Below are 24,260 nucleotides of genomic sequence, written 5' to 3'. Positions count from 1 at the left end.
GTGAATGGGCCTGAAGGCTCTACAAGGCTAGCCCAAGGGAATACCTTTAGTCTCCAGTTTGGCTCAGGGGTATAGTCACTGGATTGAGTCCCAGGGGTGAGTATTGTATTCGCCATCCACTCATCCAGTCATCCAGGTTTCTATTGTGGGTGACCAGTGATGTGTACTGCTTCCCATGTATGTGATCTATAGTCCATAACATGGACAGTGTCTGGGTTGTGCACATGTCCCAGATGCATGTTCTTTGATGTGTGGAAGTGAGCTTGAGGTCTGCGGGGCATGTTGTGTGGACAGATTCTTATCTTTTGATGTAGCATTCCTGACCTCATTTGGTGAGACCTGGCTATGTAACTGAGGTCATAATTGCATTTACATTGATAGTATGATATGGGTAATCAGTGAAGTTAGTGGCATCTGTTCATACAGGGCATGTGTATAAGGCATGGCATTCCCTTTGTGGGGTACGTTTGCAGACTCTACAGTTGTTGCAGGCGTCAGGTGGGGAACATGGCAAAAGGGCCACTGTACACATTTATTGGGCTACTGAGGGGATGGAACAGAGTGCCATGTCCTTTACTTGCTGGATAACACACACTCAGTCAGGAGATGTAACACATCAAAGTACTTTCTGATGTCGGTGGCACTGTTGTGGTCAACAGGCATGTAGTCCACTTCTCTCACACCGTGGGTACTATCTGTGAGGCAATGTGTGGAGGAACTACCAATATAGTGGTTGTTGCCTAGACAATTGTGTTTATGATACATGGGTGGAAAGTGGTCTCTGAGTAATAGAAGGGTTGCCTATATTGTTCACTAATCCATGCTGTCACATTTAGGACTGTGGATTGTCTACACCAACCTGTCCGGTGTTTGACCCACCTCCCCCCCAATGGATCCTGTTATTACACATTCACACCAACCCCCACACAGGATACTGATGACACACACACACACACACACACACACACACACTGAATTTCAACCCCCTACCTATGTATTGCTTCTACAGTGTACTGCATCTATCGCACGCACCACGGAGGTTATAGGATGGATGTTGTCCCAAGGTACTTCTAAGGTGAGGAACATCATCAGCCCTTGTAAATACTGGCATTGGGTGATGTAGTGGGTGAGCGATTCCAAAAAATATTTTACCCTACACACACATATTTACATTTGCCAGGGTTGAGGTTCAAACCTCTAACTATCTTTTCGAACCATTATGTTACGCATTTACCACATGCACCACTGACCTTATATGGTTTAGGGTTGGCAACAGGTACTTCTAAGGTAGATGATGTCTGCAGGACTGTTAAAGTCAGGCATTGAGATGTGCACTGGGTGTAAATGGGGCCAAAATCTTTGAGGTATGGACATACATATGTAGACATATGTACACACACAAACACTTGCCAGGGATGAGATTCAAACCCATACCTATACAGTTATTGCTACAACATTGTTCCGCATTTATTGCACACATCATGGAGCTTACATGTTGGAGAGCTGTTCAAAGTTATCTTTGAAGGTGAGTGACATTAGCAGCAGTGCTAAAGTTGGGGTAAGGGAAGTGTTGTAAGTATGAATGACCACAAAATCAGGTCTCTACAATATATACACACTCTCTCACACAAACACTCACATTTACACAGTTGCCAGGATCAGAATTGGAACTCCTACATAACTAGTTTGCTGCAATATAGTATTACGCAGTTATCACATGCGCCATGGAACTTATATGTTGGAGAGCTGTCCAAAGGTATCTTTGAAGGTGAGTCACATCAGCAGCAGTGCTAAAGAAGGGGTAAGCGAAGTGTTGTAAGTGTGAATGATCACAAAATCAGTCTCTACAATGATACACACACTCACTCACAGAAACACTCATATTTATATATTTGCCAGGATCAGGATTGGAACTCCTACCTAACTAGTTTGCTACACTATAGTATTATGCAGTTATCGCAAGCACCATGGAGCTTATATGCTGGTGAGCTGTCCAAAGGTATCTTTGAAGGTGAGTGACATCAGCAGCGGTGCCGAAGGAGGGTTACGGGAGATTGAGTGAGTGTGAATTGCCTCAAAACACATTTATCTAGAAACACACACACACACACACACACACACACACACACACACACACACACACACACACACACACACACACTTGCACACAACTTTACATTTGACAGGACTGAGGTTACAACTGCTACATGGATACCTATTTGTACTGTAGTGTTACACAGTTATCACAAGCACCACTGACACTATAGGGCTGAGGGCTAATCAAAGGTATTTCTACAGTGAATGACATCCGTACATCATGTGATGTAGGCCAATGGGATGTGTAGTGGGTGGGACAGGCCTCGTAATGGGATTCTGTCTTAGGCTGTCTGTCTTTCTGTTCCTCACGTCTCTGTATGTGTATGTTTGACTTATTACATTATGTTTGCCTTAGATATGTGTGTGTATTCGTAGTCAATGTGTTTGTGTGACATATCAGTGGTGTACAATTTGGGGTGTGTGCACAGACAGCTGTGAATAACCAATAACTGTAGTCCACTGTGTTGTGAGACATGGGCTTCATTTCTCTAAGTGTAGGAGCATGCCCAGTATGGCCTTCTATATTGAGTGTGTGCATTCATTCCAGGGAGGGTTGGACTCCAGTTCAGGGTTTTTTGTGCTACAGCTACACCTAGCAACCTGTTTCTGCAGGATATCTGTAGATATGTTGCCAATATGAAGACACAATGAGCTTGGCATACAAGGGATACTGTAACTATTGCTGTCTGTGCTGCTTGTGTGACATGTTTGGTTGTAGCACAGATATTCTGACATATGTACTGTTTTACACTGTGATGTGTCATGTCATCGACTTCTGACAGTTATCATTCTTTGCTGTCAGTTATTTACCAGGAAATATGAGATGAATGCAGCTGAGACCATTATTCTGAGGCATATAGACTACACATTCTGGCACACACCTGCCATTGTGGAGGGGTAGCTGCAGACAATAGACTGCTGGTTCTGTGTAAATGGTGCAGCACCTTGTTGGTATGCTGGATGGGGTTCCCCTTCTTGTGCTTGTCTCAGCTTCAAGTAATGGCCGTATCCTGCTGGGATAATACCTCTCAGCTGTACAGATACACCCAGGTTATCCAGAGGCAGGACTGATAAATCTGGTCAGTTTACCTTCGCATTGTGGTTTATAAACGGTTTTGTGGCTATTCATTCATGGGTTTGCAGTTGGGAGTAGTATGGGCAGACATTAGAGTTTCAGACTTCACACACTCCATGACATCCATGCTTCTATACCCCCCCTCCGTTATTCTCTCCTCCACCTAACATTATGTAAGCAATATCTCGGAGGTATCCCTATTGTTGGGCCTTTATCCCAGTAGTATTTCTGGCCTAATCCACTGTCCTTGCAGTAGATCATGGGGAGACATGCTCCTGGCATTTGTCAACATGAAGTAATGCACAAAAAACCAAAGACAAGCAAAGAATAATCCACGACCTTGAAGAAAGGAACCGGAACTCTGCTAAAGTCCACAAGGCTGTATTTTTATTTCTGAAGTATTCCAAAAGTCACAGATAAAATCACACAAGCGCTTTCGCTCAGGCAATCCTGAGCTTTATCAAGTGAAAACAAATTGCAGTGTGCAGTAACCTCCATTAAATATCCTGACAATTGTACAATTAATTAATTAGTAAATCTAGTACTAAGGTGTGGTGCTTTAGAGTTGGGTAGAATGTAGAATGAAATGTTATATGGATGGGCATTAAAAATATCTCACGCATATTTTATTGCATGTTTTTATCAGTGTAAAGTAATAATGAAAAAAAAAAAAATTTTTAACAATTCACTGACAATCTAAACACATCTTTAAGCATATTCTTTAACAATCTACAACCCCAATCAGACTTCAGACTTTTATGTTCTGAAACCTAGGAAACTGGCATTTTAAAATGTTTTTTATGGTTAGTCATTTTTATTTAAGTGCATATGTTATTGCAAACATTTCATTTTTTGAGTTGATATAATGACTAACTTTTTTTAACACCCAACTCTAAAGCACCACACCTTAGTACTAGATTTACTAATTAATTAATTGTATAATTGCCAGGCTATTTAATGGAGGTTACTGCACACTGCAATTTGTTTTCACTTGATAAAGCTCAGGATTGCCTGAGCGAAAGCGCTTGTGTGATTTTATCTGTGACTTTTGGAATACTTCAGAAATAAAAACACAGCCTTGTGGACTTTAGCAGAGTTCCGGTTCCTTTCTTCAAGGTCGTGGATTATTCTTTATTTGTCAACATGGCTTTGCATTTGTTTTCTGTTTACTGTTAGGTTGTTAGTTGGGACCCCCTGACATTCCATACATTGGCACTATGGGTGAGGCATGGGCCTTTGTCAGAGGACTGTAGGCCATTTGAGAGTGCTGTAGGCCATCTGTTACTGCATTTCTGTATGGGATTGTGGGGGGGGGGTGCACACCTGCAGACTTTAACATTTGAAATAACTGTACTGGTACGGTTACTCTCTTGGCTTCCATTTCATATTGTATTATGACCTATCATGCAGACAAGAGGCATATCAGTGGAGTACACGTTAGATCCTAATAGCACATATTTCATTTTCAGATGTCTTACCCTTCAGAACTGGAATGCAAGTGCCAGACCTGTTGTAGTATGTCTGTGTAGGTCTGGGGGGGGTGTTCACCATTCCTATCCTTTGGGCGCCTTAGCCCAGCTTTTTTTCATGGTCATCTACACCTGTCCTGTTGGGTGAGGCTGGTGGTGGATATGTGACCTTCATTGACATCCATGTGTGTGACCTATTGACACCTACAGTTCTTGGAGCCATCACATGTACTACAGTGCAGGATGTCACCTTGTGTAGTGCTGTCTAGTACGCTGACACCAGTATATGTTATGAATTTTCTGCTGTCCCATATACCTGACTGCTGCTATCCCATTCAGCCACCCAATTCCCTTGCATGCTTGCATCCATATCATACATACAACTATGAGAACATACTACTCCATTCAGTAACTGATAGGAAGGGTGACTTACCTTGCTGCTGGGCCAGTATTGAGGACAGTGCTGGAGGGCTCACTATTTTGGATGCACATAGTACACTCCCTGTACATGGTAAAGCTCAGGTAGTGTCATGTTTGGCATCCCTTTTACTGTCTGTGCGAGTCTGAGAGAGGTATCAGTCTGTGGGTCCCTACAGTGTCAGTGTTTGCCTCTTTGCCAAGCCCTGGGTATACTGTGCCTGTCTCCTTCTGCCTACAGGGCATGCTTAGGATGTTCCTCCTCCGAATCCCTCTGTGCCTGTGCTGGCCTTAGCAATGGTGGGGGGGCTGTGTGGCCCTGCCCTGTGCTGTTCCTGCTGCAGCTGTTTCCGTAGGATCATATTGTGTAGCATGGCACATACTATGAACATTTGTGTACGTGTAGCTGGAGAGTACTGCAAGGCTCCACAGGATATGTCAAGGCATCGGAACCATGACATGAGCATCCCAAACACATGCTCTACAATGATCCTGGTTTGTGCGTGTGCCTCATTATGGTGTTCTTGTTCATGTCTGCTTGCATTTCTGATGGGTGTCATCAGCCACGGCTCCAGTGCATAGCCAGCATCCCTCACTAGAAGGCCATATGTGATGTCCCCCCCTGGAAAATGCCTGATACAGCTGTGAGCAGTGCCAGATGTGGGAGTCGTGATAGCTTCCAGGGCTGCCAGCACACACATTCATGATAATGCCCTGGGCATCGCACACAACCTGGCAGTTGATGGAGGGGAAACCCTTGCTGTTTATGTATACCCTGTCCCGCTGTTTGAGTGGTGCTTTGATGTGGATGTGCGTGCAGTCTATAGCACCAACTATTTCAGGGTATTCTGCTATACACTGGACGAGACACATACGTGTGGTCACAGCCTCACGGGCAGTGGGGAAATATATGTGTTCATTGGGATGTTGTGTCATGGCATCCAGGAACTAGTGGAGTACCCTGGATGCTGATGCCTGTGAGACCCCCATGATATCCCCTGTTGGTCTTTAGAAGGTACCTGTGGCTAGTATTCTTAAGCCTAGACATACCTTGGTATCCGCTGGGATAGGTTCCCCTCTATTAGTTCTGTGTATAAGGCATGGCTGGCACAGCTCAACGATTTGCTGTAGAATGTCTCTGTCCATCCTATAGCACTCTACTATCTCCAGCTTATGTATGCCCTGGTAGGTTACCCTGGGTATATACACTCTTCTCCTACTCCTCACTGTGGGTCGGTTGTCAGCATTCTCCTCCTCACCACCCTCAGTCTCTAGAACATATTGATGGAGTAAAGCAGCAGCAGCCTCTATCATATTTAGTTATTTTTGCCAGTTAAAAATCCCCCATCTGTGTACACCGATGGTGTAGAGTTTGTGGGAAAAAATAGTCTGTAGGGTGTTTGCATAGTTTATATTAGTGTGCTGGTCTGCTAGATGTGTAATTGGCTGATTCTGATACATTCCACCTGCCAGCTATGCTAGTTTTCCTTGATTGCCTTCCTACTGCTGTTTCCCCTTCCCACTTCCTCCCTATTTAAGCCCTAAGGCATGCTGTGCATACCCAGTGCTCAAATATAAACATTTCTGCCATTTCTTCTGTTTTTTTTAGGCCCGCTGCATGCTGTGCACACCCGTTTAGCTAATGTAAGCTCCTTTAAGCAGAAATGGCCCTCCCTGGATGTGAACACGCTCTGCATTTATAGACATAGCCGGCCTTAGGCATAGGCCAACTAGGCGGCCGCCTAGGGCGCCGCTATAGCAGGGGCACTTTTCCAGTATTTATTTGGTGTAGGTAGACCAGGATGGGGCACTGGGTGGTGTGGTGGGGGACGTCGTGGAGCCATTTTGCCTAGGGCACCAGTTGACCTAAAGCTGCTCATCTTTATAGAATAAGACATTACAGCCTCAGACATACCCCCTTCCTTAGCTGTGCTTAGCTAAGGGCAGACATGGGCCACAGAGCTCGAGTGAGCTTACAGCAAGCATGACACACCCCGTTATGAAGTCATTCAGCTCTTATACTTGCACTGTGGTATTGCTGCACCTACACGATTAGGTGCAAACTGACACTTTGAGGAAATCTGTGAATCTGAATTTGTTAACTTCATTTTCTGCAACCTGTGGGTTTTTGAATCCATATTGGATCCGAACCAGCAAGATTTTTACAAGCATCTTCTCCAAGCTCCTCCCCTTACCCATAATCCCTCACATTGCCTACCTTCCCGAAGATCTCGTTTGGTGCTTCATGCGTACACATCGTGGTCTCTATAGATCCAAGTTGGGTGTAGTAAGTGGTAGTTTTTTCATATATATTTAGTGTGTGTGTGTGTGTGTGTGTGTGTGTGTGTGTGTCTGTAGTCAATTTTCATCCCTTTCCTCCCCTTTGTGTTCGTTGGTTTTTCGCTCTAAAAACAAAGTAGTGTGTAGGCCTAACCCGACCTTAGTGTGTGTGTGTGTGTGTGTGTGTGTGTGTGTTAGTTTTCGGTTTTCTTTTGGCTGAGTGGGTTGTGGTGATGGCTGAGCAGCCAAAGCAAACTTTTAAAAAATGCACAGAGTGTGGACACAAGCTTTCACCAGCTGATGGCCACACTGTGTGTATTTGCCTGGGGTTGCCCACCTATCCTTGCCTTGTAGTGTGTGTGTGCAGGGTTCAACCTTAGGACATTGAAGGAAAGGAAGGCAAAGCTCGTAGCTAAGGGCCTGCTACCAGTTTCTGCCTTGGACACGGTGACCTCGACCTCGGCTCCAGTAGCACTCAAACCCCCCCCCCTCCAGGCTGGGAATCAACCTCCCTCTAAGCCTTCTGAGATGGGGATCAAAAGCAAGGACAAACAGGATAAGAGAGACAAGGACAAAAGAGGGGAAAGGCACCAAAAGCGGTCTCCAGAGCAGGAGCTCTTTCCTAGCCCACCTACAAAAGTTGTCAGGACTACCTCTCCTCGGCTTCACTCCCAGAGGTTCTCCCCGGAGCCGACTGAGCCCTCGGACCAGAGGCCTTCTTCAAGGTCATCGTATAGACCAGCCAGACTCGAGTCAGTCGCCTCCTCGCGGTCGACTTGGAGTCTGTCGGGGCTTGACATGGACAGGATGATGCAGAGGTTCATTTGGACCCAAATCCAAATGGGAGTCTTGCTAGGCCCCTTTCTGGCTGGAGAGGGGACCTCCATGCCCTTTTTCCATCCAATCTCCCCTTCCCCGATCCGACCTGTGGTTTTGGGGTTTATGGATCCTCGGAGCTGGGGGTTTGGCACCGATGGTTCCTCCAATATTGACACCGGCGATTACCTTGAGTTTCTCGGATCAGACCTGTTCGGATCCGAGCAAATCTCAGGGCCAAGAACGGGGAGTTGGATTCGAGGGAACGGAGGTATCTTTGGCTCCGACTTTATCGGATCCAAGCCATTCCTTCGGAACCCTGGCTACCTTGGCGGAGCTGGGGAGAGCTTCCTCCTTGTTGGTTGCTAAGGAGGTGCGCTCCCCTTCGACCTTCAACGTGGTAGAGAGGGTTGTCTCCCAAGGATTGAGACCCTAGCCCATGGCCTTGGACTCCACCCAGGCTCCTGTGGATTTGGTCACGACTCCCATCAGCTTGTCCCAGGGACAGCCTGTGCCAGAGGACCCCCAGGTGGATCCCGTTGTGGACCCCCCCCCCGTGACTTACGAGCCCTCTTCAGAGAGTCCCACTGAAGAGGGTCCCCATAAGCACTCCTGTAAGAGGAGGCACATGGACTCCCCCGAGTCCCTCACAGGAGATACTGACTTGGATGAAGGTGAGGGTTCCCCCAGGTCACCTCCCAAGGATGTCTCCTTTGGAGACATCATGGAAATCCTCTGACAGTGGGGAGGTTGGTTAGCCCCAAAACCCTCTATGGACGAGTCAGTATTCCTGGAGGCCTTTGGCACGGGCCCATCTACATCCTGGGTGTCCCCTCCTGCAGATCCCTTAGTGGATCTCATTACCACATGGGCATGGAAGGAGCCTGACACCATAGAGCCAATACCCAAATGCCCGAACAGGATCCTCTCTCCTCCCACAGACAGACAGGTCTGGTACAAGGGATCCCCAGTGGATGCTATGGTGGTTGCAGCTGCCACCAACAGGCACAGGAAAGTTCTTCGGTCCACGTTCCGGACAGGAGTCTAGGGCAGTGGATCGATTTGGGAAGCGAGTCTTTTCTTTAGCGACGTTTTCCATATGAACACTGAATTATATGGCACACGTCATATGATTTCAGTGAGACCAAGTTACGGAATTCGCTGTGTCGCCCCTAGAGTCTTTGTTGCCAGTGGACAATTGGCTGTTCTCGGTGAAAATGTCGACTCTAAAGTCTGTTTCGAACATGTCCATGCGTCTTCTTTCCCATGCCATGGAAGGAGTGGCTGGGGCAGCTGGAACCAGCGTAGCTATGAGGCGACACATTTGGCTCAGACTATGTCAATTCGCAGACCCCTTCAAGGCATCATTCACAAGTGCTCCCTTTGATGGTTACTCCCTGTTCAGGAAGTCGGTACGTGACACCCTGGTTCAGAGCGAGAAGGACGGGAAGACTCTGTCTGCCATCGGAGTCCGCTTCTCTAGCCCTCAAAGATCCTTTTCTAAGAATCAGAGAGGGCAAAAGAAGATGTGGTTTCAAAAATCTCAGTTTTCCCGGGACTCTCAGGACACTTTGTCCCCTAGAGGCAGAGGGGGACAAGACAGACGCCGCCTCAGAGGCAGAGGGGGGCTGAGGAACTTTGGGTCTAGGGAGACCTTCTCGGACAGACCCACGCAGCAACCCTGAGGGGATGCCTGACTGTCCTACTCTGGAGACAGTCGGGGGAAGATTGTCATTGCACCTAATGGCTTGGAAGTCCATTACAACGGACCGTTGGGTGCTCCAAATAATATCCAGAGGCTACACCATCTCGTTCGTTGCCCCACCCATCCAACCAAAGTGCCTTCCACATGTTCCACCCACGCAAAGGGAGGCGGCAGAGCAAGAAATTTCAAAGCTGTTTCGCAATCGGGCCATCAAACCGGTCCCCTCAGATCAGTCTGGATTAGGCATTTACTCCAGTTTCTTTTAGTGCCAAAAAAGATGGGGGACCTCAGGTCCATATTGGACCTGTCAACCCTGAACCTGACTGTAGCCAAGCAGAAATTCCAGTTGGTCACCTTGCAGTCCATTCTACCTTACCTCCGAGAATGTGACTGGATGTGCTCAATAGTCCTCCAGGACACTTACTACCATATCAAAATTTGCAGAAGCTCCAGGAGATTCCTTCGCTTCCGGCTGGGAGCCATTCATTTCCAATTCAGAGCCCTACCCTTTGGTCTCACCACAGCCCCCAGGGTGTTTACCAAGGTTATGGCAGTCGTAGCGGCTCACCTGAGGCTTCAGGGAATTCAGGTGTTTCCTTACCTAGACGATTGGCTCCTCACTGCTGTCACCAAGCGTCTACTTTTCATGGCCAGAGACTCCTTCCTGCATCTTGCAGTCAACCTAGGGATTACCATCAACATCTCCAAGTCCCTCTTGAACTCGATACAGACCTTGGAATTTATAGGGGCACGGCTGGACACTCTATTATTGCAATTTTTTCTCACACTGGACAGGGTCCAGAACCTACGGGCTCATGTGTCAGTGATCCTCGGCCTCAGGATGTCAACGGCGGACAATGTTCTCCGAGCCCTAGGCTCCATGGCCGCAACAATCTCAATCCTTCCCTGTGTGCGCCTTTACATGCAGGTGCTTCAGTGGACCCTGGCAGTTCAGTGGTCTTGGTTAGACCTCCCCATGGACTATCCAATATGAATCAGTAGAGCCTGCAAGATGTCTCTTTTCTGGTGGCTCCAATCGCCAGAAATCTTGGTAGGTCATCCCTTCATAACACCCACAGCCCAATCCACAGTGACCACGGATGCCTCCCAGCTCAGGTGGGGGGGCACTATTTGGGGAGGACGGTCCAAGGCACGTGGTCCCAGACTGAGACCAGATTGCATATCAATGTTCTGAAGATGAGGGCAGTGCTTTTAGCGTTTCAAGCCTTTCATGCTGTTCTTCCCCCAGGGACGATTGCAGTTCAGGCAGACAACATGTCTGTTGTCTGGTACATCAACAAACAAGGAGGAACCAGATCTTACCCTCTCTGTCACAAGGCCATGAAAGTGTGGGAGTGGGCGATCTCCACCAGTCTGTTTCTGATTGCAACACACATCCCGGGACGCTCCAACATTTTAGCGGACAGACTGAGTCGGGCTATTCTAATGCCATACAAGTGGTATCTGAAACAGACAGTAGTGGAGGAGATCTTCCTTGCGTGGGGTCAGCCTTGCTGCGATCGCTTTGCATCTCCTTCCAATGCGAAGTGCAGTGAGTTCTTCGCTCTGATCCCCTCACCAGGGGACTCCCCCTGAGATGCTTTTGTCCATGCTTGGCCTCCCGGGTTGCTGTATGCTTATCCCCCGTTACCTGTCATTCTGAAGTTTCTTCAGAAAGCTTGCTGACTGGGGTGCAAAGTGATCCTCATTGCCCCGTTCTGGCCTAGTCAGGTGTGGTTCCTCTTTCTCTGGTCTCATGTTCTAACTCCTTCTCGGATTCTGGATCCCTGCCCGGATCTCATCTCTCATCCCTCGGGCATCTGTCCGCCCAATCTGAACAGCCTCAAGCTGATGGCTTGGTTGCTCCAGTTCCCCTGATTGCTAGGACTTCCGGTCTGTCATCTTCAGTAAAGACTATTTTGGTGGCATCCCACAAAGTTTCCACTAGGAAGGTTTATCGCAGCAAATGGAAACGCTTCTCTCTTTCGGCTTCTCAGAGGAACCTAGATCCCTTTACAGCCCCATTTCCTACAGTGTTGGAGTTTTTGTCTGATATTTTCCAACAAGGGGCTAGTTCCTCTACGGTAAAAGTACAACTGGCAGCCATCTCTTATTTTCATGTCGGCGAAAATATGAATGCTCTGGCCTCTTTGAGACTGTGTAAAGCTTTCCTGAAAGGCACTTTTCTTTTATGCCCCCCCCCGGTTAAGGATTCAGTCCCTCCTTGGGACCTTACCCTAGTTCTGCAGGCATTGGTTGCCCCCCCATTCGAACCAGCAGGGTCAGTAGATTTTAATTTCTTGTCCTGGAAGACAGCTTTCCTAGTGGCCATTACTTCGGCCAGAAGGGTTTCTGAGATCCAAGCTTTGTCTGCCGTGCCCCCTTACTTGGTCTTTCATAAAGACAGAGTTTCGCTCCGCACGAACCCTTCTTTCTTACCGAAAGTTGCCTCAATCAAATATTAACCAGATGATTAATCTGCCTGTTTTCTTTCCAAATTTTCAGAACAAGGGTGAATATAAGCTGCATTTGCTAGATGTTCATAGACAGCCTTGTTTCTATTTATGTAGGACTAAACCCTTTCGTACATCTGACCAGTTATTCGTGTCCTTTTCTAGACCCTTTTTGGACAAAGTCATTTCCATGGTCTCCTTAGCTAGATGGATTACACAATGATTATTGCAAGTCTATAAGGATAAAGGTCTGTCCCCACCTGGTCCTGTTAAAGCTCATTCTACCAGATCTATGGAAACTTCTGCTGCTTTTTGGTCTAGGGTTTCACTGGATGATGTCTGTGCAGCAGTGACCTGGGCAAGGTCACATACATTTATTTCTCATTATAAGTTGGATTTGATCTCTAGAGGGAGAGCATCCTTTGGCTCTGTGGTGCTCAGGAATATCCTTCCATGAGGGCCTCCCAGGAGTTTTGGTAGCTGGGGACTCTGTCCCACAGGTTGCAGATAAATGAAGTTAACTACTTCAGATAAAGAAGTAATGTACTCACCATAACATTCCATCTGAGTAGTTATACTTCATTTTCTGCAACCGTCCCGCCCTCGTTCCCCCAAACCTGTTCTAGGTTAATGCTGTTATTGAGTTGCTGATAGTTTGAAAAGTGGAAACTCGATCTGAGGGAAGGTAGGAGATGTGAGGGATTATGGGTAAGGGGAGGAGCTTGGAGCAGATGCTTGTAAAAATGTTGCCGGCTCAGATCCGATATGGATCCGAATACCCACACGTTGCAGAAAATGAAATCTTAACTACTCAAATGGAACATTATGACGAGTACATAACTTTTTTTTCAGTATAACTCCCCTCATTTGCATACCCCAGTGTGTACATCCTTAGTTACTGCACTTAGACAGACCCTTTCCCCTTGACAACCAGTGCTCCCTCGTATTGTTTACATTCTGCATGCCATTGCCTGTAATGGCAAAATGCAGAATTATCTTAAAATTGAGTTTTCTCATTTATTTATTTTTTTTATTTTCAGCACAACCCCGTTTGTGTGCCTAAGCCCTAAGCTTAAACGGCCGTGATTGGGGAAAAAAAAAAAGTTTAATTTAAAAAAAAATTTATTAATGCCAATGGCCTTTTAATTGGCCATTGGCATGTGTGTTTGACTGTAATACATGCTTTCCATGAGCTGTCCTGCCTCCGTTTGCTCAGATGCAGAAATGTATTCAGTTACTAACTGAATACATTTCTGCTCTGACACTGTTCCATTTCTGTTCTGACACTGTTCCTGCACGGAGTCCGGCCAGCTTCATGGATTGCAAAATCTCCTCATTTGCATGGTTTTTACCAGCAAATGAGGTGATTTGCATATTCGTCGGATTTCCGTGCAGGAACTGTGTAGGTCCACTTGTGCATGTGAAAATGGTACTTTTCTGGATCTCTTGGCAGCCATTTTCTGTGCAGGAGCTCCTACACTGTTCCTGCACAGAAAATGGGTGTTCCTGAATCCCAAGGTCCATCTTCTCATACCATTTAGTATAGCACAGCCCTAGAAAGTTAATATTCAAAATTAATCAAAAAATCATCTTGTTGCTTAAGTTACTTTCATCTCTAAAACCCAGGCACAACCTCTTTGATTTCTAATAATTTGTTATATAACCAGCAACATTTTAAACAGAGTTTAAAACATTCTGTAAAAGCTTCACATCATTACTATAATTTGTTATAAATACTATTAAAATCATCAGCTTATGTAACCATTGTAAAAATTTTATGTTAATTTTGTGTATAACTGAGTAAAACAAATACAGTGGCATAGTCCTTGTTGAGCCCCTAATTTGATCATAAAAATTTCAATGTGGGTATTATTAACTGTTATTCAGGCATTAGTGAACATGTTACACATTCTTTATCAATTGACTTTAAAGTTATGAGACAAAATGGTACTGCAGTACCTGAACTATAAATTTCATATTTAGCATATTAAAAGCTTTGGCTGCATCTAACTTCATTAACCTAGTCATACATTGTAGTAGTAGAGCAGGTTGCAAATATTTCAGTATCAAAGATAGATATTTATTAGTGTCACAAATGGATTGAATTGGGCAGAAACCAAATAGAGTATCAAAATTTTATGTAAAGTATAAAAATACTCTTATTAATGACTTTTCATATATAGAAGTAGATATTGGGCTGTAATGTTCTGGATTGGTTCCATCCTTGCAATCGTTTCTAACCAGTATTATCTACACTAGTATAAAGGACTCTTGAAATTTCTAGTTTGGAATTGTTTAAAATTGTAAATATTGTGGTAAATGAGCTGCATCAAGATCTGAAAATGCTGTGTAAATCTCTGCAGTAAATTCATCTGAACCAGTAGATTTCTCCCCAAAGATAGAATTACATCTTAACATATAATCGAAAATTGACAGTCTCTGGGCAGGATTCACGATGGCTTGCACGGAGTCTAAGAGTCGTGTAAGACTCCATGCAGCCATCACGATCCAGGAACAGCCCGAAATCCTGTGTAAGAGACAGCTAAAACGACTCTTACACAGGCAGGGCATGGATATGCTAATCACCCCACTTGCAGCCAAAAGGCATGCAAATGAGGTAGATTAGCGATCCACGAAGTTGAAACCAGCCCGTGTAAGAGTTGTGTTAGTTGCAGAAATGTACTCAGTTGACAACTGAGTACGTTACTGCAAATAACACAACGGAGCAATGACAGCTCCAAATAAAGTGTGCAAATGTTGCAGTCAGCATGCCAGTGGCCAAATATGTGGCCATTGGCATGGTAACCCGATGCAAACATGAAATAAAATATTTTTTTTTTTTTGGAGATCGGCAATGTTTAAGCGCAGCGCAGCCCCGCGCAAACGGGCTGCGCTATATAAAACATAAAAATAAAGGTTTGAAACCCACAAATGTGGGTTTTATGTAATGCATGGATTTGCAATGCAGGGACTAGCAGACCAAAAACAACATGGCCACCAGTGGTTGCTAAGGGGGAAGCTGAGTGTAAGACATGTAACTAAGCATTAGTAGGCAATCCTATGTAAATAAGTGGTAGGATAGTGAATCACACTGTCACATAGCAAATCAGCACATTCCGTGTAGTGTAAGAGTTAGATAAGGGGGAGTAACAGAGTAGGAGATAGGTGACATCACAGGGGGGAATGTCAGGAAGAAATCAAGCTCATTGGAGCAAAGTGGTATGTGAAACATGTCAATCACACAGCAGAAAAAGAGGAGTGTCAACAGATAAGCATGGGAAAGTCAAGAAATGGAAGGTGTACACTGTGGCCAACACCAAAGTTTCTTGCTGTACGTGCATGCCGGGAGGCGGGACAGAGTGCGCACGTGTAAGACAAAGTAAGCATGTAAGAGCCTGTTTAAAGATCTGTAGACCTGTTTGCGCTGGTGTGTGTGCGTTTTAATCCGAATAAGCAGATTCTGGTCCGTGTAAGCATGTGTGCGCGCGTGGTAGCCACTGTGAGCGTGTTTTCGCTGGTATGCCCGCTGCTCCCCCTGAGGAAACAGAGAGGAAAAAGAAGCAGAAGAAATAGTAGGAAACTAGCAGGGAATACTTGTAGAGGTAGCAGGTGAAAACAATTAGAAGCAGGCAATTACACAGGCAGAATACAAGCCCAGCCCAGCACGTAAAACACTGCAAACAGCATTGCAGTATGTTTCTCTCAAGAGACACTGCAAGACAGGAGTAAGCTAGTAGAAGTGAAAACTGAAAAAGCTGCACTCAGACCAAACATGCTAGGGGCTGCCATAGCTGTCATAAGGAGACATAGGAGACTTGCTGAGGGTGGTGACAATGGAAATGCTGCCAGACAACCCACAGTGAGGAGACGGAGAAGAGTGTACAGGCCCAGGGTCACCTACCAGGGGTTACATGAGCTGGAGATAGTGGAGCGCTATAGAGTGGACAGAGACCTCCTGCAGCAAATTGTTGAGCTGTGCAGGCCACGCCTCACACACAGAACCAACAGAGGGGAACCCATCCCAGTGGAAACCAAGGTATGTGTTGGCCTAAGAATACTAGCAACAGGTACCTTCCAGAGACCAACTGGTAATATGATGGGGATATCACAGGCATCAGCCTCCAGGGTACTGCACCAGTTCCTGGATGCCATGTCAGCACATGTCGGTGATCATGTATATTTCCCCAATGCCCGTGAGGTATTGGTCAGCAATATGTGTCTCTTCCAGCAAATAGCGGAATACCCTGAGGTAGTGGGTGCAATAGACTGCATGCACATACGCATCAAAGCACCAGCCGGTGAGCGGGGTAGGGCCTGCATTAACCGCAAGGGCTTCCCCTCCATCAACTGCCAGGTCGTGTGTGATGCCCAGGGCATAATAATGAATGTGTGTGCTGGCTGCCCTGGGAGCTACCATGATTCCCATATCTGGCATTTGACGCAGCTGTACCAGACATTTGCCAATGGTGACATCCCACATGGTCACCTAGTGGGGGATGCAGGTTATGCACTGGAGCCGTGGCTGATGACACCCATCAGAAACGCACACACACATGAACAGGAATGCCATAATGAGGCACACGCACAAACACATAATGTAATAGAGCGTGTGTTTGGGCTGCTCAAGTCATGGTTCTGGTGCCTGGACACATCTGGTGGAGCCTTGCAGTACTCACCAACTACATGTACCCAAATTGTCATGGTATGTGCTATGCTACATAATATGATCCTGCGAAAACAGCTGCAGCAGGACCAGCATAGGGCCGGGACAAACAGCCCCTCACCATTGCCAAGGCCATCACAGGCAGAGCGTGACTCGGAGGAGGAACAACCTGAGCCTGCCCCAGTAGGCAGAAGGAGGCATGCCCAGTATGCCCTGGCCTTGGCAAAGAGGCAACGCATAGCACATACACTGGCTCAGTAGGAACCCTGGGAATGATACCCCTCTCTGACTCACTCATATAGTAACAGGGATGCCTAACATGACATAACCTGCTCTCAAACATGTACAGGGAGTGTAGTATGTGCATCCGACAGAGGCAGCCCTGCAGCACCACCTGAGGCATGATTGCCATATGTTAAGCAATGTAACACCATCTAATATATGCAAACATGAAGACCCAACCTAACATCTCACCCTCACCAAGCATGATGCCACACTATGAAGACAACAAAATCAAGTACAATAATTGGCTGAAGTATTGCTGTTAGCAAGGGGGAACGCATGGCTGACAGCCTGGGCTGACATGCCGAGCAAGACATGATGCCCCACCTGCTAGGGAATGCACGCACCCAGCACACCTGGCTATGTAGATACTGGCAAAGGCTGTTGTCACCCCCACTGTGCCTGGAATAGGTAAGTCTGGAAAGACAAACCCACCAACATAGGTAGCACAAGGGATAATAACCTGGACGTAATGCTACCCAACGTCAGAAGTCTAACCTGCTAGGTGCATGCAGACCAAACCCACCACAGCATGGAGAATGGTAATATCTGTTCTGTAACAGAAATCTGGGCAAGACCCAGAAGTGCACCCTAATACTACCAGGTTATGCCTCATACCATGCTCTACAGCTCCAAAACATGGAACACACCACAATAGGAGTGTGGCTGCCAGTAATTATCAAGAATAACCACACCCCCAGGTTGGTACCACAGCAAGAAGCAGCATGGACTATCCACGGGCAAGTAACACTGTCTCAAACTGCATACCTGTTTGAAGCCTGCTACAGACCACACACACAAACCCAGATACCCCAGCCAGCCTTCCTGAAGACACTTCAGAGTATGAATGTCTCAACAAATACCAAACAAGGCACACACAAAGTATGACATAGGTGGCAATCCATTATGTGTGGAAGAAGTAATCATGGACCTAGGGACACAAGTGGACGGTAACCTGTCATGTGACACTCACATTGCCAAGGTGGCCAGGAAGACCTGCTATATTGCCCACCTTAATATGAAAGGATGCACATGTAGAGCTACAGAGGTCACTGTGCCCCCATACCCTTCCCTTATCAGGCCCATACGTGACAAATATGCCCCAGTTCGGATGTACCTTACCTTACACATGCAGCAGTCATAAAGACCCCAAATTTACCCCACCAACAGGATAAAGGGTCCAAACATTGGACATCTGCAGCCTGGCTGAAGAAACCAAAGCCCAATTCAGAAGCATACTGCACAGTCAGAGGTGATGTATGCCTGATGTACAAGGCCATGTCCAATCCAGAATGAATGGACATGCTCCACTGCAGAAACCCCAAATCCAGCAGACACACCACAGTGAGATATCTGAACCTCTACACATAGATTAATAGGATGTGCTGGAGGGACAGATCCATAACCCAGAGGCTCAGGACACTCTGGAACAGAATCCCAGTCCATGATAGGCTGAGCTCCACACACAAACTCAACAAGAGAAATCCGGTGAATTGCATGGGAGATAGTAGGTGTACACTGGGGGCCATCCCTGTGTCACATCTAGGAAAGTAAACTCTACGTGGGCATAATATGCACATTGCAAGGGGTGTTGAGACCCACACACAGTCTGTCCGTGCTCAAACAAGGCCAGGGCAGATAGCCTAGTATGAACCTATGATGATGCAAATTGTGCAGGACACAAAGGATTATCACACAGCTGTCCTACCTGATGGTAGGAACCATGGTGATAATCCACAGATATGCTCTGCAGCACTCTAATATCACAAACAATACACCAAACCCACACACATTGCCAACAGCCTACTAAACAGATTCCTTCCAACCGCCCCACCAGCACCTAACTGCCAAATATCTATCCCAGGTGAGTGCTGCCCCCCCCCGACATTGCAGATGCTAAGGTAACATCCAGCATCCACAAAGCACAGCACACAGCATCAATGGTACCAGATGCTGTCCTGGGTTGTATCCAACAAGTACTGTAAGAAGAATGGAACAGCAAATATCATTACTTTGCACTGTCAGTCCTACCACAGGATATGTACCCAAAGAGCAGTGTACAGCAACAGTGGTCCCACATCACAAAGGGGGTGCCTGAATGGATACTGCAAACTATCACCCCTCAACCCCGACTATCTAGGTTGGCAAAGTAATGGAGAGGATGATCATGGATCCCATGAATAATGAGATTGGGTACCTACAGACATTGGACCCTGCCCAGTGTGGCTGTCATAGGGCAGATCCTGCCCCTTACACATGTCTGACTCATGTGAAACATGCACCAAGACCAGTGATGTGGGGAATGTTGATCACACAGCCTATCTGGACCTTGCTAAACCCTTCCATACAATACCCTAGTTGGCAGTACAGATAAGCTCACCAGCCTAACTATAAAGCCCTATGCAAGTAGATGGGTTGCAAACCATCTCAAGGACAGGACTGACCTGGCAGACATGCTGTAGCCATGGCAGACTGCAAACCAGGTACAACTGGCATCCCACAAGGCATGGTCCTGGGACCTCTCTTGTATGCTATATATGTCACATAGGTACAGGCCAACATGGATGGACTCTGTCTGAACAGGTTTGCAGAGGACTACAAACTGGCCACCATATCGGACCCTCCAGCTGACACAAGCAACCTACAAAAGGCACACATAGAAACACACAAGTGGTGCCACAGCCATGACAACAAGCTAAATGCAGAATAGTGTATAGTCAACCCCTGTGGAAACACAGTACATGGCAAGAAATTACCACATAGGTGTTAACCCAGTAAGTACATCAGGAGAAATAACAGACCTGGGGACACAAGGTGATAGATATCCTGCATGTGACAACCATGTGTCTGTAGTGGTTACAGAAACATACCATATACCCACCTAATCATGAAGGTAAGCACAGCTTGGTTAGGGTATGGCAATGTGCCTCTCCAGTCATCCATCAGCAGCCCCACAATTGTGTACAATGGCCCTTCAGGGATGTACCGTAGCAGACACCTGCAGCAACTGGAAAGACCACACAAATACCCAGCAGAGCTGTAACAGATGACATGTGTCGCCTGAGTAAAGAAACTGCAGCTCCACACAGTGCCATACTGCCTGGCTGGAGGTGAACTGTGCCTGATGTATAGAGCCATGACCAACCTGGTATCAGTGGACATTTGGCACCATGTAAACACTGAATGCTGGTGACCTATGCAGCTGACAGGCCTGAACCCCAGCACAGGACATGCTGTACCGATTGGTCCATAACCCAGAAGCTCACTCCACTCATGACTAAACTCCCACTACAGGATATCCAGGGAGTCCCTCAGTGACTGTCATCCAGAGGAATCATGATGACTGGATGGGAGATGGTAGGTGTACCCTGGATATCACCTGTATGTCACGGGTAGACAGAGGCACAACACACTAACCGTGACACATGTCATGGCAAACACCAGTAAATGTGTGTTGAAGGACAAACACTCTCTGACTAGCATTACAAATGGACTAGGGCACATGGACATTGTTTGTCACTGTCCACACAAGTTGTGGAATACATTAACAATGTTGGACAATCATGTACTATGCTGTCCATATCTGAACAAAATGCAACATGGTCATATCTGCACAACTGGCCCTCAACCAATCTGGTGTGTTCAGTATAAATATTACAAGCAGTGATAGGACTGAAACCGATTATACTGTCCACCACAGTGAAAGTACTGCACCAGTACACTATACGACAATACAACTGTTTGGTCAGCAGGAAACAATGATGACAACTGTATGCAAACTATCCCATGGCGACCCTGCAGGCACAGCATAATGCCTGTTAGGTTCAGACACAAAGCGGTTGGGCAGTAAGAACACAACCTGATGTCCAACACTCAACTGTACATGTGATATATAGATGGCGTCCACACACAAACACAAATGTGGTGGTCCACAAATCCCACCATAAGGAAAGGTCACACTGGGCATGCTCGCACACTTAGATAAATGAGATGTGGCAGTCAAGAAGCCATACAAACTGCGAACTGGGCATGCTCACACACTTAGGCCATATCACAGTTCAGCAGTTGTACACACATATCTGGCATTTCTATGTGTTAACATAGGAACCTCCCACAATACAGACATCTGCCCAGTGCACACAGTGAAGTTACAACAGAGACATAAGTTAAGTACTGGATCACACTCATATGCAAACATCTCCCACAGTACACACGTTGTTTATAGAGATAGGGAAGGCTATGGCAATAAAGACCCACAAACAGTATATGAGCAACAGATACTTGCATCTAACAGATAAACATATGGCCGTAGAGTGCAATACCTGGCTGTTGTCCCTAGGGAATACAGAAGGCTATCCACAGTGTATTTGGCATTTGCCTACACAGTACAGTAGGCCACTGTGCCTGTGCAAAGTTAATGCATAGATATGCTCTCCCCTGTACTGATGGATTGTCACAGATGTACATACCTCTTCATCCATAATGATGTCAGCACACTCTACATATGTCAGGAGCAGGCATTATACCCGGTAATGTGAATAGCACGCTCCGCTACTGCATCTCTAACAAGTGTCATAACATAGTTAGGTAGGGGTTTGAATCCTGCAAGTGCCCAGTGTGTGTGTGAATGTGTGTGGAGGAGTAGTGTGTGCAATTCCATGTGTATGAGAAATGTCCCTTTTGGCAACTAGTACTGCACAACACATGCTGCATATTCCACTGTCTAAACACTGATTATGTCAGCACCCTATAAGTACAGCAGGAGAAAGTAATCCCCCCAGTAATGCAAGTAGTGCGCTCTGCTAATGCGTCTCTCACAAGTGTCATAACATAGTTAGGTAGGGGTTTGAATCCTGCAAGTGCCCCGTGTGTGTGTGAATGTGTGTGGGGGAGTAGTGTGTGCAATTCCATGTGTATGAGAAATGTCCCTTTTGGCAACTAGTACTACACAACACATGCTGCATATTCCACTGTCTAAACACTGATGATGTCAGCACCCTACAAGTACAGCAGGAGAAAGCAATCCCCTCAGAAATGCAAATAGCACGCTCTGCTAATCCGTTTCTCACAAGTGTCATAACATAGTTAGGTAGGGGTTTGAATCCTACAAATGCCATGTGTATTTTTGTCACACAGTTTGTCCATGTGTGTGGGGTGTTGTTCCCAATATTGCACGACATACATTATATTAGTAATGTTAATGCACACATGATGTATGTGCGTGCCACCTACACATATGTACCTGTGAACTGCAAGAGTTCCCATGTCCGAAGCCTGGTTCATGTGAATACATGGAATATGCATCAGGCAACTGTATGACTGTGGTGTTCTGTGCAGGGGCTGCATGTGGTATGTGACTATACAGTGTGGATTGTAGATGGTGTCATCCCACCAGCGAGGGATACATGATTGGTCTGGAGCATATAGTCCACATGTTGGTGATGAACAGGTGCAGCATGTTGTCACCACTTGTGGGAGTGGTAACAGGTTGTTCCATAGCAATGCAGGGAATGAATGATAGGAACCCTTCAGATAGGGTCTTGCAGCTAGAATAATGCTCACACTGTATGTTAGGGTAGTCGCAGTACAATCATATAATGGTGTGTGTATAGACCGTCATATTCCCAGTGTTGTCAGGAAGGCCAAGTGGGTTTCCTGGGTATGGGAGTGTGGTGTGTGCCAGGCTATGAACCTGAAGGCAGTCTAACCCACTGTGTGTTGCACATGGAGAGGCTCTGATGCTTTGTGCAGTGCCACCAACCTGGGGGGGTGTGTATCAGAGGTGCCTTTGGATACATCCCCCCTGTTCTGGTTTGGTGCATGTGTAGGGGATGACAAGCATGGTATCAGGAATGACCTGGCACTGATGGTATGCACCTGGGAGCCTTGTGCCAGGAGTCTGTTACTGCACGGATATTGCTGTACCCCATGCTAAGGACAGTTTCCACTGCATGCATCTTGAGGTTTACACTGCTGCTGTTGAGTAGCATTGCTACTAGTGTCCCATCCCGTGTGATACCTGTGTAGGTGGCTATGTAATGTCAGCCTTCCATACAAAGGCACTATGTGTGTAGCAACAGCCTCTGCCAATATACAATGGCCCATGGGTGACAGGTGCAAGCTGTCCCAAGCAAAGCAATGTGGCATGTCCAGCATGTAATCCCACACTGACAGGCATTGGATCCCCTTTGAATGTCACTGAAAGATACGTTAATTGCAGAAACTGATGATCCTGTCTACATATTGTGGCAGCATTCATGGTGAGGGTGAGATGCTACTCAAGGCCAGAGTCATACCAGCCTGTGCCACAAGCTCAGAGAGCCCCTCTATGTCCCCTAACATGTAGTACAGGGAGGTGCGTCAGAGGTCATACACACTGGCACAGACAATGACTGAGTCATACTTCTACATGCCTTGGAGTGACCGGTATGCTTGTGTTATGTGGTGGATCATAGTGCCCGACGGGCAGCTCAGCGTGACCGTCACCTTGTTCAGCCTGGGAGCAGGACCTCTGTGTACGTGACGATAGAGGTACCTCATACAACTGTAGCAGGTGTGTTCTCTAGCTGTATGGCCTGTGACTGTTTGGCACACAGGCTTTGTGAGCTATGTGTTGCATGTGCTCTGCTCTGGTGTAACATTTGCTTGTGTGTCTGCTTTGCAGGTGTCAGCTGCTCAGGCAGGATGCTATTCTGAGAGCCCAATAATGTACCTGTGTGTTTCTGTGTTTGGATTGTGGTCGTGGCAGGTCTATGGGAGACTGGTACTGTATTCACTGTAGTATCCCACTCCACCTGACAGGGAATGCCAGTGCTGTGTAAACAGACCTTAGCCTCCAGTTTGGCTATGTGGTTGCATCTCTCACATGTGTTGTACGTGTATGGGAAGGGGAGACGGTTGTCTGTGTACATGAGGCAGCTGTAACATTGCCACATGGCTCACAGATTCACCAACTGGACCTGAGAGTAGATTGACAGGTGACCTTAGAAATTGACTCCCATAC

The 24,260-nt window shown here is 46.6% G+C and overlaps 1 protein-coding gene across 1 annotated transcript in view; it reads left to right on the top strand.

The window, feature by feature from the left end:
* The window catches only part of LOC122804302 (F-box only protein 27-like), a 643,152-nt gene that overhangs the window by 368,259 nt on the left and 250,633 nt on the right, over nt 1-24,260 (top strand). The window lies entirely within an intron of this gene.

Source organism: Protopterus annectens, chromosome 6.part0 (genome assembly GCF_019279795.1).
Source record: "Protopterus annectens isolate FY-2018-M chromosome 6.part0, PAN1.0, whole genome shotgun sequence".
Classification (NCBI taxonomy): domain Eukaryota; kingdom Metazoa; phylum Chordata; order Ceratodontiformes; family Protopteridae; genus Protopterus; species Protopterus annectens.
Note: the sequence above shows the minus strand (reverse complement) of the source record. Positions and strands in the feature narration are given on the sequence as shown.